The sequence below is a fragment of the Garra rufa genome, unplaced genomic scaffold (genome assembly GCF_049309525.1).
Source record: "Garra rufa unplaced genomic scaffold, GarRuf1.0 hap1_unplaced_001, whole genome shotgun sequence".
Taxonomy (NCBI): Eukaryota; Metazoa; Chordata; class Actinopteri; order Cypriniformes; family Cyprinidae; genus Garra; species Garra rufa.
Window position 1 is genome coordinate 12,119,872 of NW_027394276.1, and position 13,168 is coordinate 12,133,039.

Below are 13,168 nucleotides of genomic sequence, written 5' to 3' on the forward strand. Positions count from 1 at the left end.
AGCCTGCATAGGCGTTCCGTGGACAGTGCATTTTTATACAAATTAAGTCATTATAGATGCTGTAATGTACATAGAACTGCTGGGCAGTGTCCCCTGAGCACTGTACTGTAGAAATGTGTCCATAAAACCACTGTAGTTATGAAATATGACCATTTACAGTATTGTCCACGGAACGCCTATGGAGGCCCATTCAAATAAGTTACACGTGGGCATTTCCTGCATGACTCTGCAAAAATTGTAATTTGCATTTTTATGCAAATTAAGTCATTATAGGTGCTGTAATGTACATAGAACTGCTGGTTAGTGTCCCCTGAGCACTGTACTGTAGAAATGTGTCCATAAAACAACTGCAGTTATGAAATATGACCATTTACAGTATTGTCCACGGAACGCCTATGGAGGCCCATTCAAATAAGTTACGGGTGGGCGTTCACCATATGTGGTGAAATTAGCGAAAATCCACCATCAGAAAGTGACAGCTGTATGCACATTTTTATGCAAATTAAGTCATTATAGATACTGTAATGTACATAGAACTGCTGGTTAGTGTCCCCTGAGCACTGTACTGTAGAAATGTGTCCATAAAACCACTTTAGTTATGAAATATGACCATTTCAATGTAGTTTACATTATTGTCCACGGAACGCCTATGGTGGCCCATTCAAATAAGTTACAGGTGGGCAAGTGACAGCTGTAACTTATTTGACGGGGCCTGCATAGGCGTTCCGTGGACAGTGCATTTTTATACAAATTAAGTCATTATAGATGCTGTAATGTACATAGAACTGCTGGTTAGTGTCCCCTGAGCACTGTACTGTAGAAATGTGTCCATAAAACAACTGCAGTTATGAAATATGACCATTTACAGTATTGTCCACGGAACGCCTATGGAGGCCCATTCAAATAAGTTACGGGTGGGCAAGTGACAGCTGTAACTTATTTGACGGGGCCTGCATAGGCGTTCCGTGGACAGTGCATTTTTATGCAAATTAAGTCATTATAGATGCTGTAATGTACATAGAACTGCTGGGTAGTGTCCCCTGAGCACTGTACTGTAGAAATGTGTCCATAAAACCACTGTAGTTATGAAATATGACCATTTACAGTATTGTCCACGGAACGCCTATGGAGGCCCATTCAAATAAGTTACACGTGGGCATTTCCTGCATGACTCTGCAAAAATTGTAATTTGCATTTTTATGCAAATTAAGTCATTATAGATGCTGTAACGTACATATAACTGCTGGGTAGTGTCCCCTGAGCACTGTACTGTAGAAATGTGTCCATAAAACCACTGAAGTTATGAAATATGACCATTTACATTATTGTCCACGGAACGCCTATGGAGGCCCATTCAAATAAGTTACAGGTGGGCAAGTGACAGCTGTAACTTATTTGACGGGGCCTGTATAGGCGTTCCGTGGACAGTGCATTTTTATGCAAATTAAATCATTATAGATGCTGTAATGTACATAGAACTGCTGGTTAGTTTCCCCTGAGCACTGTACTGTAGAAATGTGTCCATAAAACCACTGTAGTTATGAAATATGACCATTTACATTATTGTCCACGGAACGCCTATGGAGGCCCATTCAAATAAGTTACAGGTGGGCGTTCACCATATGTGGTGAAATTAGCGAAAATCCACCATCAGAAAGTGACAGCTGTATGCACATTTTTATGCAAATTAAGTTATTATAGATGCTGTAACGTACATATAACTGCTGGGTAGTGTCCCCTGAGCACTGTACTGTAGAAATGTGTCCATAAAACCACTGTAGTTATGAAATATGACCATTTACAGTATTGTCCACGGAACGCCTATGGAGGCCCATTCAAATAAGTTACAGGTGGGCAAGTGACAGCTGTAACTTATTTGACGGGGCCTGTATAGGCGTTCCGTGGACATTGCATTTTTATGCAAATTAAGTCATTATAGATGCTGTAATGTACATAGAACTGCTGGTTAGTGTCCCCTGAGCACTGTATTGTAGAAATGTGTCCATAAAACCACTGTAGTTAGGAAATATGACCATTTAAATGTAGTTTACAGAATTGTCCACGGAACGCCTATGGAGGCCCATTCAAATAAGTTACAGGTGGTCGTTCACCATATGTGGTGAAATTAGCGAAAATCCACCATCAGAAAGTGACAGCTGTATGCAAATTTTTATGCAAATTAAGTCATTATAGATACTGTAACGTACACATAACTGCTGGGTAGTGTCCCCTGAGCACTGTACTGTAGAAATGTGTCCATAAAACCACTGTAGTTATGAAATATGACCATTTACAGTATTGTCCACGGAACGCCTATGGAGGCCCATTCAAATAAGTTACAGGTGGGCGTTCACCATTTGTGGTGAAATTCATAATTTCCAATTTCATTGGACACATAAATATGTGCAATATTGTTGATAAATAACACCTCTACTGTACTCGTAACACTCATTGGAATCCATTTGTGTGAGTTTTATGTCATAATGCTGTAGAATTTGCGTTAAAATGAACAACATTGGGGATTTCACGTTGAGTTTTCGAGTATTTCACCACATATGGTGCATGTCCACCCACAACTTATTCGACAGGGCTAAATAAATTTTGCCATGTTAATAAACATCCCACTATTGTTGATAAAAACACCTATACTGTACTCAGACACTCATTTGAATCTATTTATGTGAGTTTTATCTCATAATACTATAGACTTTGCATACGTATTAACAACCTTGGGGATTTCAAGTTGAGTTTTCGAGTGTTTAACCACATATGCTGCATGGCCACCAACAATAGGAATAATGATGAGTTGTAATGTATTTGAACTTGTCATACATTGTTTCCTGAGTGAGTAACCTCTGCAGGCTTTCCGTGGACACATAGGTGGTTAGGAGGACAAATAGGCTTTTCGTGGTCAAATAGGTGGTTAGTGGGACGAATAGGCTTTTCGTGGACACATAGGTGGTTAGGGGGACGAATAGGCTTTTCGTGGACACACGGGTGGTTAAGGGAACTCTCCCAGTGGGACCTTTAGGCTGTCTGTGGACGCCCACCTACAACCTATTTGACGCCCCCCCCATAGGCGTTCCGTGGACATCGGTCTGCCACCTGGTGGCCGAACTCGATATTGCGACGAAAAGCGCAAAAAATGGGGGCCGTTCCGCGGGGCCCCTGGGGGTCCCAGGCCCCGGCTGACGCCTCAGACGGACCCCGCCGGGGCCGCCCTCGGCGACGGGGAGGTCAGAGGGTCCCGCAAAAATCACCTAGGGGGTGCTGCGCAGCGTCCACGAACTGTCGGCCACCTGCAACTTATTAAGCGCTCCGTGGACCCCTCTCCTCCGGCGGTGCCCTAAGGCGAGTAAGCACAGGCTAACAGCAGCAGGACTTTACCGCACCGTGCGCAAGGTTTTGGACATCGACGGGTGGTATGACCTTGCCACTGAGTATCTGGAGTGCAAAGGCTGCAAAAAGAAGTATCCTGCCTGGTCCGAGGACATCTTAGGGCAGCTGGATATGGGCCACCGCAGTCAGTTTCCAGCTTTGCTGACATACAGGTAATTCATGACAATCATTCATTATTAGGCACTTTTATCTGTTTTTTTTCTACAACCAAAGCATTTTCATGATTATATTGTTGTTTCCTTAGATACTCATGTGACAACCGGGTGCTGAGGATGATGAGGGAGAGGACACTGGGCAACAGTGTGACTCAGCTGTACAAGAAGCTGACGGAACAGCACAGTGAGGCATGGACACAGCGTGTTCTGCAGTACCTGACTGCCTGCGAACCGTTCACAAGGTCCTCCCTTGTGCAGCCTCCTGTATTTGCTGAGCCTCCCCTTTTACCTGCCCTGCCTAAGCCTAAGTGGCTCTTAGCCGTGTACGCCAGGGATGTTCTGTGGCGACTGCATGAGGTCAAAGCCAAAATAACATCCGTCTTTGGCTCTGTTCTCAAGATGGACTCCACTAAAAAGGTATCACAGTCCTGTTTATATCCAGAAATTTGCCAGATATGGATATATGTGCATTCACAATGAATACAGTTTTGTCACCCTTTTATTTTTCCCAATAGGTCACAAAGAAACTCGCAGGTGCTGCTTCAGGTACAGCTGCCTGGTGCACAAATGTGGGGAATGAACACGGCCAAGTCCTCGTATCTGTGCTTACAGCCGCCGAGGGACATGGACTGGACCACATGGCAGCTGGCCTGATGAAGCGCTACCGGGACGCAGGAGAGGCAGCCCCAAAAGTGATGTACGTGGACAGAGATTGCTGCAGTCAGCATGGCCAGTGTCAGGTGAAGATGATGTTCTCGGAGTGGGTCGAGCTTGAAGTGCGCCTCGACATCTGGCATTTCATGCGGCGATTTGCTGCAGGTGTCACGACAGAGGCTCATCCACTCTACGGGATCTTCATGGCCCGTCTGTCCACGTGCATCTTTCAGTGGGATCCAGAGGATGTGGCTGCACTTCGCAGTGCAAAGGAGGGTGAGCTGGCGGCAAAGAAGACTGGCCACATCTCAGAAAGGGCGGTCAGTGCTCGCATTACCCGGAGAGAGTTGGCACTGCACTGCCGGAGGAGGACCAGGGGGGTGGAGGAGACCACCAGATTGATCGGGTCACTGATTGATCTGTTCGACAGTGCGGACGGGAAGGACACTCTGGGAGTTCCTCTGCTGAATCACGAACGGATCCAGCAGATATGGAAGGAACAGCGGAAGCACGTTCCGTGTATCCAAGACCCAGAGAACTTTCCGCTGTACATGAAGAAGGGGACACTGAAGAAGGGCGGTGTGGAGCTGTGCTGCTACAGGTGTGCCCGTGGCTCTACCTCCTTGGAGTCTTTCCACCTCCACCTAAACCGTTTTATTCCAGGTATTACATACATACGGATTACAAATTTTTTTTTGTCAAAAATATAAGCACTATAACTGCTTCCATTACTTTAAAGTAATGTCACATGAATAAATGTCACACTCTACAGTAATACTACAGTTCTTTTCTGATGTCATAAGCATTAACAAAGCTGTATTGCCTGACAAGTCACTAGTAACTATAATTTTTAATGTAATTTAAATTGCGATTACTCACATTCAAAAGTTGTTTATATATGTGTAATATATGTATTTATTATGTATAAATAAAAACACACACATACAGTATATATTTTGAAAATAATTACATGTATATATTTATTATTCATATAATTTATATTATATATAAATATATTTAATATATATACATATATTTTTCTTAAATATATACATGCATGTGTTGTGTAATTGTATTGTAATTATGTAACTCTATTACATGTAACCAGTTACCTCATAGCACCTCATGTGAAGTACAAAACTTTTTTGTTTATTTAATTTTTAGGAACCAGTGCCAGTGATGCGCATTTTCAAGCGTATCTCCTTGAGGGCTTGATGCGTTGGAATGATGACCGGATGGAAGACGCCATAAAAGGAGCATCCTCCATCCGGACATATGGCTGTGCCATGAGGGAGGCTGTGGACCGGCTTAGCCAAGCTGTCTTCGGGAAGCCCTGGGATGAGCGCTATCGCCCTCCTGGAGCATATACAGGCAAGAAATTCATTAATTCATGTTTTTGTTTTTTTATAGATCATTTGAATTATTTTTGCAAAACAAAAAAATTCATAGATGAACAGGGAGATCACATTCATATATTGTACTATTTTATCTATTTAGCCTTTAATGTATTAGACAAAATGTTAAGAACACTTTCTTTTTTCCCATTTTATTCTTGTAGGTGAATTGCTGGGAATGGAGTACCTTTACAGCCAGACTGGCAAAACACTGACTCCAGTGCTCCAGAACCCAGAGGAGGAAGACAGGCTGGTGGAGGCAGTTGATGACCAGGACCTGCAAGATGAGGGGTTTGACGAAGAGATCACGGAGGACATCACAGTTCCAGTGCTGTATGAGGATGACCCCTGCCGTGATCTTAAAAACAGCCCCTCATCTTTGCCTCTGCCTCAGTCCCCGGCATCACCGGCTGAGCCGTCCACATCATCTGGCGGAGAAGGACAGCATCTTGCCCCTGCCCCTTCAGTGCTGTCACAGCCATCCGACACTGGAAGTAGTCTCTCCAACGAGGCTCAGGTAAAACACTTTATTTCAGGTAAAAAAGGGCTTTATTTAATTTCAATACCATTTTATTTCACTTATATTAATATTAATCTGCATTTACTAGGGAGCAGTCATTGGACCCGATGGCATCGCTGGGTGGGACAAGGTCCAGGACCTGGCTGGTTACCTGGTGGGTCTTCGTGAGGCTCCTTACCTCACTGACCTGCAGGTGACAGAGGTCATCCAGCTGTGGACAGCTCTCCCTGACTCTGACAAACAGCGGGTCAACTATCAGCCTCGACATCAGCCTCAGCTGACACATGGGCGCTTTAAAGCACCGAAGCGGACCGGAGTCACACCGGGTGTGGAGAGTGTTAAACGGTGTCTGATTGGACATCCTGGGGGTCCAGCACAGTGGCCCAACACCAGTCGCTTGGTTGAGGCAATTTGTATCAAGCTGTGTGCTTTACACAAGTCGCCGACCAAGAAGGCTGGAGTTTGCACCCCCAGGTGGTCTAAAATCCTCACCGATTACCACCACATCCGAGAGCTGGTGCTTAACTGTCGAAGGCTGATGGATGAAACCATGATCCAGCTGTTTGAGCTAAACCAGAAGACACTCATTCAGTGGTAAGCAAGGGACATTATTTGCTTCAAATTAAATGAATACTTCTTAAAACATATTTATAATACAAGTAATTTATTGTCAGGTTTCAGCGTCGGCAGAAGAATCAGGAAATGAGTGTCCTCGCTCAGGGACTGACTTCACCTGACCCAATTGCTGTGGCCGATGCGCAGCTTCCTCTGCCAAGGGAAAAATTGGATGAAGCGCCATCAACATCAGGGCCAAAACATCCATTTATCCTTCTGCCAAATCGGGAAGGACAGGCTCCGATCCTGCGGCCAGGTCGACGGCCCGCTGCTACCACCACCACACAGTGCCCCATTGCACCTGCCCCCACAGCATCAGAAGTAGTGCAGCCCATTTCAGCACCTGGGTCATTGTTAGGCACACTAGTCCTTAACCCGGACATGACTGTGTCAGTGGTGATCCCCTCTTCTGGTCCTTCAACATTGAGTGCAGGCCCAGCTCCACCTGCTCCTGCGTCTGATGCTCCTGTGTCCCGTTACACCCAGAGGAACAGGCGTCGACGGGCCCTGGAGGAGGAAAGTGGAGTACACAAGAGAAAGTATGTGCGAGGGGTTACTTTTAACAAATGCAGCAAATGTGGGCAGCCCAAAACGAAAGAGTTTGGCCATAGTCGGTATGGCAATGCCACATTTTGCCCGAGTGCCTCAAATGGCAAATCTTTCGATGAATGGTTGGCAGAACAGCGGCAGCTACATAAACCTCCTCAATAAAGACAATCTTTTCTGTATATATTTTGTTTACATGTGCCCACTCTTTTATACTGTTCAGTATCATCCTCAATACTGTATTCTCCTCAAAAAAATAATGTTTTCTGTATCTATTTTGTATATATTACATGGGCCCACTCTTTCACATTGTTCGGTATCCTCCTCAATAAATAATGTATTTTCTGTATATATTTTGTATTTTACATGGGCCCACTCTTTCCCATTTTCCGGAATCTTCCTTAATAAATATCTTTTAATGTATATATTTTGTTTATATTACATGGGCCCTCTCTTTCATATTGTCTGGTATGTTCCTCAATAAATAATATCGTTCCTGTATATATTTTGTTTTTATTACATGGGCCCACTCCTTCATATTGTCATGTATACCCCTCAATAAATAAAATAAATATGTCTTTTTTGTATATATTTTGAATATATTACATGGGCCCACTTTTTCATATTGTCCTGTATACCCCTCAATACTGTATCCTCCTCAATAAATTATATCTTTTCTGTATATATTATGTGTATGTATATTATGTTCATGTAAATTAAACATTTTACATTTGAACATTTAAAGTGTCTTTTGATCAGATAAATTAAATCTGATAAATGATATCCATCAAATCATGTCCCACATATACAAAAAAAATAATAATAATCTTTGAGAAAACATTTTATTCATTAATTTAAACATAAACAAGTAATATGCCTTTTAAAAATATTATAAACATAATTAACATAAAACATAAAATCAACTACTTAACATATCAACATTTTAATTCGTTTTATTTAACCATAAACATATATCATATACATTTATGTTTATACATATTTACCAAACAATTATTTTCACAAAATAATAAATATCAATCAACATATTGATATGTCTAGGGCGCGATTTGTGGAAAAAGCAGGTGAGGATGGGGGCGTGTTTTAATACGACGGAAACTGTCAACGTGACGATTCGCTCCAATCGGATCGCGTATTTAACCATAAACATGAACATGTAATATGCCTTTTAAAAATAACATACACAAATTAATAAATATCAATCAATATAATGTTATGTCTAGGGTGAGATTTGTAAAAAATAAAATAAAAATAAAAACAAGGTGGGATGGGGCGTGTTTTTAACACGACGTAAAGCGTCAACGTGATGATTCACTGTTTCGAATCAGTCCAACCGGATCAAGTTTCGCGATTCGCGAATCATTTGATTCAGAACGGGACTTCGACTCAGTCGCGCAGACCGCGGGTTCGAATCCAGCCCGCCGAGGGTGACGTATTTCACATGTAACTAAAACTCATCCATACCGCACAGGAATATAGCCCGAATATTGTTGCAGGGGAAACTTGTCGGCACACTTGCGTTTTCGCGTCTTTTTCGCTTGCGAGGGGGGGCTCAAAGATTGGGCTCCTTCTTTTGCACAGCGAGCGCTCTACCATTTGAGCTAATTCCCCTGGCCGCAGAAGGCAGAATCTTCTCCCTGTTAGGTCCACCACCATTATTGAATCCATTCAAAGGCCCACTTTCATTCCTTTGCCTTTGACCTTGTCTCGAGGTGTGTCATTTCTTCCATTGCAGTTAATTTTTTCTTTCTTTTGTTGTTGCTATTTGTCTTCTTTGCTTTTGGTTATTATGATCGCCGCCAACTTGTTTGTTTTTAGACTCATTTCTTCTAATGCTTGCTTGTTTCATTCAGTGTTTTTAATGTTGTTTTTTGGGCTTTCTTGTTGTTGTTGCTTTATTACAAACGATCCACTTGGCTTTCACAAGATTGTGATCCTGTATCAGAAGTGACTGTTGCGGTCAAGTAAGTCTGCACCCCTGAGGACCGTAACAGGGTGAGTAGAGCAGGGCAGAAACAAGTTTCTCAGAAATCGAGGTGCTTTTTGCCACAAGCGCAGACTTCCGGATGCTCCCTGCATTCAAAGCCACGTGAAGAGCGTCGCTCGAGGGCAGGCGGCGGTGCGCCAGCTGCGTGAGCATGGCTCGTTGGTCTAGGGGTATGATTCTCGCTTTGGGTGCGAGAGGTCCCGGGTTCAAATCCCGGACGAGCCCGTGGTCAGGCTTGGTCCTGAAGCTTTTCTGCCTGCTAAGGGGCCCACGAGCAGTCAGCAAACTTTGGGGAAATTGGGCAGACATCTGGCCGGAGCCAGGCCGGTTAGCTCAGTTGGTTAGAGCGTGGTGCTAATAACGCCAAGGTCGCGGGTTCGATCCCCGTACGGGCCAACGTCTTTTGTTCTCTGTTAGCTCGTCTCTGCTCTTCTCTCAAAGCGACGGGTGGTGTCACGTAAACCCCTGCAGACCAAACCCTAGGTGGATGTGGCCGAAATAGCTCAGTTGGGAGAGCGTTAGACTGAAGATCTAAAGGTCCCTGGTTCAATCCCGGGTTTCGGCAGATGCAGCTTTCTTTTGTCTTTTGGTCGAGGGTGGCCAGTGACCAAAACTCACTGGATACAACCCCTCGCTCTGACTGGTTCCCCCTAGCCGCAACACTATCTACCTCCAGGTCAGCTGTCAAAGAGGCGCTCGTGGTTCCATGGTGTAACGGTTAGCACTCTGGACTTTGAATCCAGCGATCCGAGTTCAAATCTCGGTGGAAACTACGTGCCTTCTTGCGGCAGATAAAAACAAAAAAGGCTCAACTTTATTTTTGTTGCTGGTGAGCCGTAAGCCACTTCTTCTTTGCTTTCCTCTGAGCAGCGGTCTCTCTCGTCAAGGTTCCATGGTGTAATGGTTAGCACTCTGGACTCTGAATCCAGCGATCCGAGTTCAAATCTCGGTGGGACCTGCTTTTGCCACGAATGTGCGCAGGGCCCGTTCTGAGAAATTCTTTTGACAGCAGTGGGCCCCAAAGGCTCACGCAACTGCGAGGGTACGTTTCGCACCGCAAAAAGCGCAGTCTGTCTCCTTGGGGACGTGCGCGTAAAAGGGCAGGAGCCCTTTGGAGAATGCGGGCATCGATCCCGCTACCTCTCACATGCTAAGCAAGCGCTCTACCATTTGAGCTAATTCCCCTGGCCGCAGAAGGCAGAATCTTCTCCCTGTTAGGTCCACCACCATTATTGAATCCATTCAAAGGCCCACTTTCATTCCTTTGCCTTTGACCTTGTCTCGAGGTGTGTCATTTCTTCCATTGCAGTTAATTTTTTCTTTCTTTTGTTGTTGCTATTTGTCTTCTTTGCTTTTGGTTATTATGATCGCCGCCAACTTGTTTGTTTTTAGACTCATTTCTTCTAATGCTTGCTTGTTTCATTCAGTGTTTTTAATGTTGTTTTTTGGGCTTTCTTGTTGTTGTTGCTTTATTACAAACGATCCACTTGGCTTTCACAAGATTGTGATCCTGTATCAGAAGTGACTGTTGCGGTCAAGTAAGTCTGCACCCCTGAGGACCGTAACAGGGTGAGTTGGGCAGAAACAAGTTTCTCAGAAATCGAGGTGCTTTTTGCCACAAGCGCAGACTTCCGGATGCTCCCTGCATTCAAAGCCACGCGAAGAGCGTCGCTCGAGGGCAGGCGGCGGTGCGCCAGCTGCGTGAGCGTGGCTCGTTGGTCTAGGGGTATGATTCTCGCTTTGGGTGCGAGAGGTCCCGGGTTCAAATTCCGGACGAGCCCGTGGTCAGGCTTGGTCCTGAAGCTTTTCTGCCTGCTAAGGGGCCCACGAGCAGTCAGCAAACTTTGGGGAAATTGGGCAGACGTCTGGCCGGAGCCAGGCCGGTTAGCTCAGTTGGTTAGAGCGTGGTGCTAATAACGCCAAGGTCGCGGGTTCGATCCCCGTACGGGCCAACGTCTTTTGTTCTCTGTTAGCTCGTCTCTGCTCTTCTCTCAAAGCGACGGGTGGTGTCACGTAAACCCCTGCAGACCAAACCCTAGGTGGATGTGGCCGAAATAGCTCAGTTGGGAGAGCGTTAGACTGAAGATCTAAAGGTCCCTGGTTCAATCCCGGGTTTTGGCAGATGCAGCTTTCTTTTGGTCGAGGGTGGCCAGTGACCAAAACTCACTGGGATACAACCCCTCGCTCTGACTGGTTCCCCCTAGCCGCAACACTATCTACCTCCAGGTCAGCTGTCAAAGAGGCGCTCGTGGTTCCATGGTGTAACGGTTAGCACTCTGGACTTTGAATCCAGCGATCCGAGTTCAAATCTCGGTGGAACCTACGTGCCTTCTTGCGGCAGATAAAAACAAAAAAGGCTCAACTTTATTTTTGTTGCTGGTGAGCCGTAAGCCACTTCTTCTTTGCTTTCCTCTGAGCAGCGGCCTCTCTTGTCAAGGTTCCATGGTGTAATGGTTAGCACTCTGGACTCTGAATCCAGCGATCCGAGTTCAAATCTCGGTGGGACCTGCTTTTGCCACGAATGTGCGCAGGGCCCGTTCTGAGAAATTCTTTTGACAGCAGTGGGCCCCAAAGGCTCACGCAACTGCGAGGGTACGTTTCCCACCGCAAAAAGCGCAGTCTGTCTCCTTGGGGACGTGCGCGTAAAAGGGCAGGAGCCCTTTGGAGAATGCGGGCATCGATCCCGCTACCTCTCGCATTGCGCCTACTGCATCCCACCGATTGAGCCAAAGTAAGCCCAAAGTAAGCCCACATGAGCCAATCGCGTTTCTTTCCTGGGCTTACTTTTGACCAATCACGTTTCTCTCCTGGGCTTACTTTTGACCAATCACGTTTCTCTCCTGGGCTTACTTTTGACCAATCACGTTTCTCTCCTGGGCTTACTTTTGACCAATCGCGTTTCTCTCTGGGGCTTACTTTTGATCAATCGCGTTTCTCTCCCGTGGCTCACTTTTGACCAATCGCGTTACTCTCCCGTGGCTCACTTTTGACCAATCGCTGCGACCGTTTATTATTGTCATCGATCTTTGCAATAGGTAAGGCTAAGGTGTACTTCATTTTTAAATATAATTTAATATCGTTATTTGTTCATAAATAGTGTGTATTTTTGGAAAATAGAACGTGCCAATGCATGTATAGCACACGTTTTCTGAAGTATTTGCGAACCTGTAACTTTTTAAATGATAAATACAGAACAAAACATGTCGCTACTGATCAGATAGGTTAAAATCATCGACAGTCCTAATTAGCCTACATTACTATGTGTGTATTGTGTGCGAAGAAAAGAATACTAATATTAAAATATTTATTTACTTATATATGTAGAGAGACAGAGAGCTGGGTAACTTACTTACTGTAACTGTAATGACTGTAAGTTAATTCGTTACTAATTCCAAGTTACAAGACAAATTGTAGTTAGTTATTTAAACCATTAACAGTTACATTACACATTTTAGGTAATATAAGTTAGTCAGACTACTTTTACGTTACTTTTAGATTACTTTTGACCTAACTTGTTTATCACATTGATTTAAACAGGGTAATCTTGAAAAAAAGAATAAGAAAATAGATTGTATTTGTTGTTATTAACAACACTAAGTGCATTTAACACATGTTTGTGAAATAACTGCAGGGAGTTAAATAAAAAACTACTAATTAATTAAACCATAAAAATAATAAATTAAAGTAAATCATTTTAAAATCAATTAAAAATGCACAAAAATGATATATATTCTTTTTGTTTACCTGCATGTCTTGTGACCATAACCTCATCAGAGGACCAATGAATATGAAAATGTGATAATTATTAAAATATTCAATTTAAGTATGTTAATTAAATATATTAGTTAAAATGTGTGCATGATAATGTGTTTGAAAGACA

The 13,168-nt window shown here is 44.0% G+C and overlaps 10 non-coding genes across 10 annotated transcripts; all 10 read left to right on the forward strand.

Moving 5' to 3' along the window:
• Nucleotides 1–9,441: 9,441 nt before the first annotated feature.
• trnap-ugg (transfer RNA proline (anticodon UGG)) lies at nucleotides 9,442–9,513 on the forward strand. The gene has a single exon. It is a non-coding gene; the product is annotated as a tRNA-Pro (tRNA).
• Nucleotides 9,514–9,610: 97 nt separating this feature from the next.
• trnai-aau (transfer RNA isoleucine (anticodon AAU)) lies at nucleotides 9,611–9,684 on the forward strand. Its single transcript has one exon. It is a non-coding gene; the product is annotated as a tRNA-Ile (tRNA).
• Nucleotides 9,685–9,780: 96 nt separating this feature from the next.
• Nucleotides 9,781–9,853, forward strand: trnaf-gaa (transfer RNA phenylalanine (anticodon GAA)). The gene has a single exon. It is a non-coding gene; the product is annotated as a tRNA-Phe (tRNA).
• Nucleotides 9,854–9,988: 135 nt separating this feature from the next.
• trnaq-uug (transfer RNA glutamine (anticodon UUG)) lies at nucleotides 9,989–10,060 on the forward strand. Its single transcript has one exon. It is a non-coding gene; the product is annotated as a tRNA-Gln (tRNA).
• A 114-nt stretch (nucleotides 10,061–10,174) lies between these two features.
• trnaq-cug (transfer RNA glutamine (anticodon CUG)) lies at nucleotides 10,175–10,246 on the forward strand. The gene has a single exon. It is a non-coding gene; the product is annotated as a tRNA-Gln (tRNA).
• A 751-nt stretch (nucleotides 10,247–10,997) lies between these two features.
• Nucleotides 10,998–11,069, forward strand: trnap-ugg (transfer RNA proline (anticodon UGG)). Its single transcript has one exon. It is a non-coding gene; the product is annotated as a tRNA-Pro (tRNA).
• A 97-nt stretch (nucleotides 11,070–11,166) lies between these two features.
• On the forward strand, nucleotides 11,167–11,240 carry trnai-aau (transfer RNA isoleucine (anticodon AAU)). The gene has a single exon. It is a non-coding gene; the product is annotated as a tRNA-Ile (tRNA).
• A 96-nt stretch (nucleotides 11,241–11,336) lies between these two features.
• On the forward strand, nucleotides 11,337–11,409 carry trnaf-gaa (transfer RNA phenylalanine (anticodon GAA)). Its single transcript has one exon. It is a non-coding gene; the product is annotated as a tRNA-Phe (tRNA).
• Nucleotides 11,410–11,538: 129 nt separating this feature from the next.
• trnaq-uug (transfer RNA glutamine (anticodon UUG)) lies at nucleotides 11,539–11,610 on the forward strand. Its single transcript has one exon. It is a non-coding gene; the product is annotated as a tRNA-Gln (tRNA).
• A 114-nt stretch (nucleotides 11,611–11,724) lies between these two features.
• trnaq-cug (transfer RNA glutamine (anticodon CUG)) lies at nucleotides 11,725–11,796 on the forward strand. The gene has a single exon. It is a non-coding gene; the product is annotated as a tRNA-Gln (tRNA).
• Nucleotides 11,797–13,168: the final 1,372 nt, after the last annotated feature.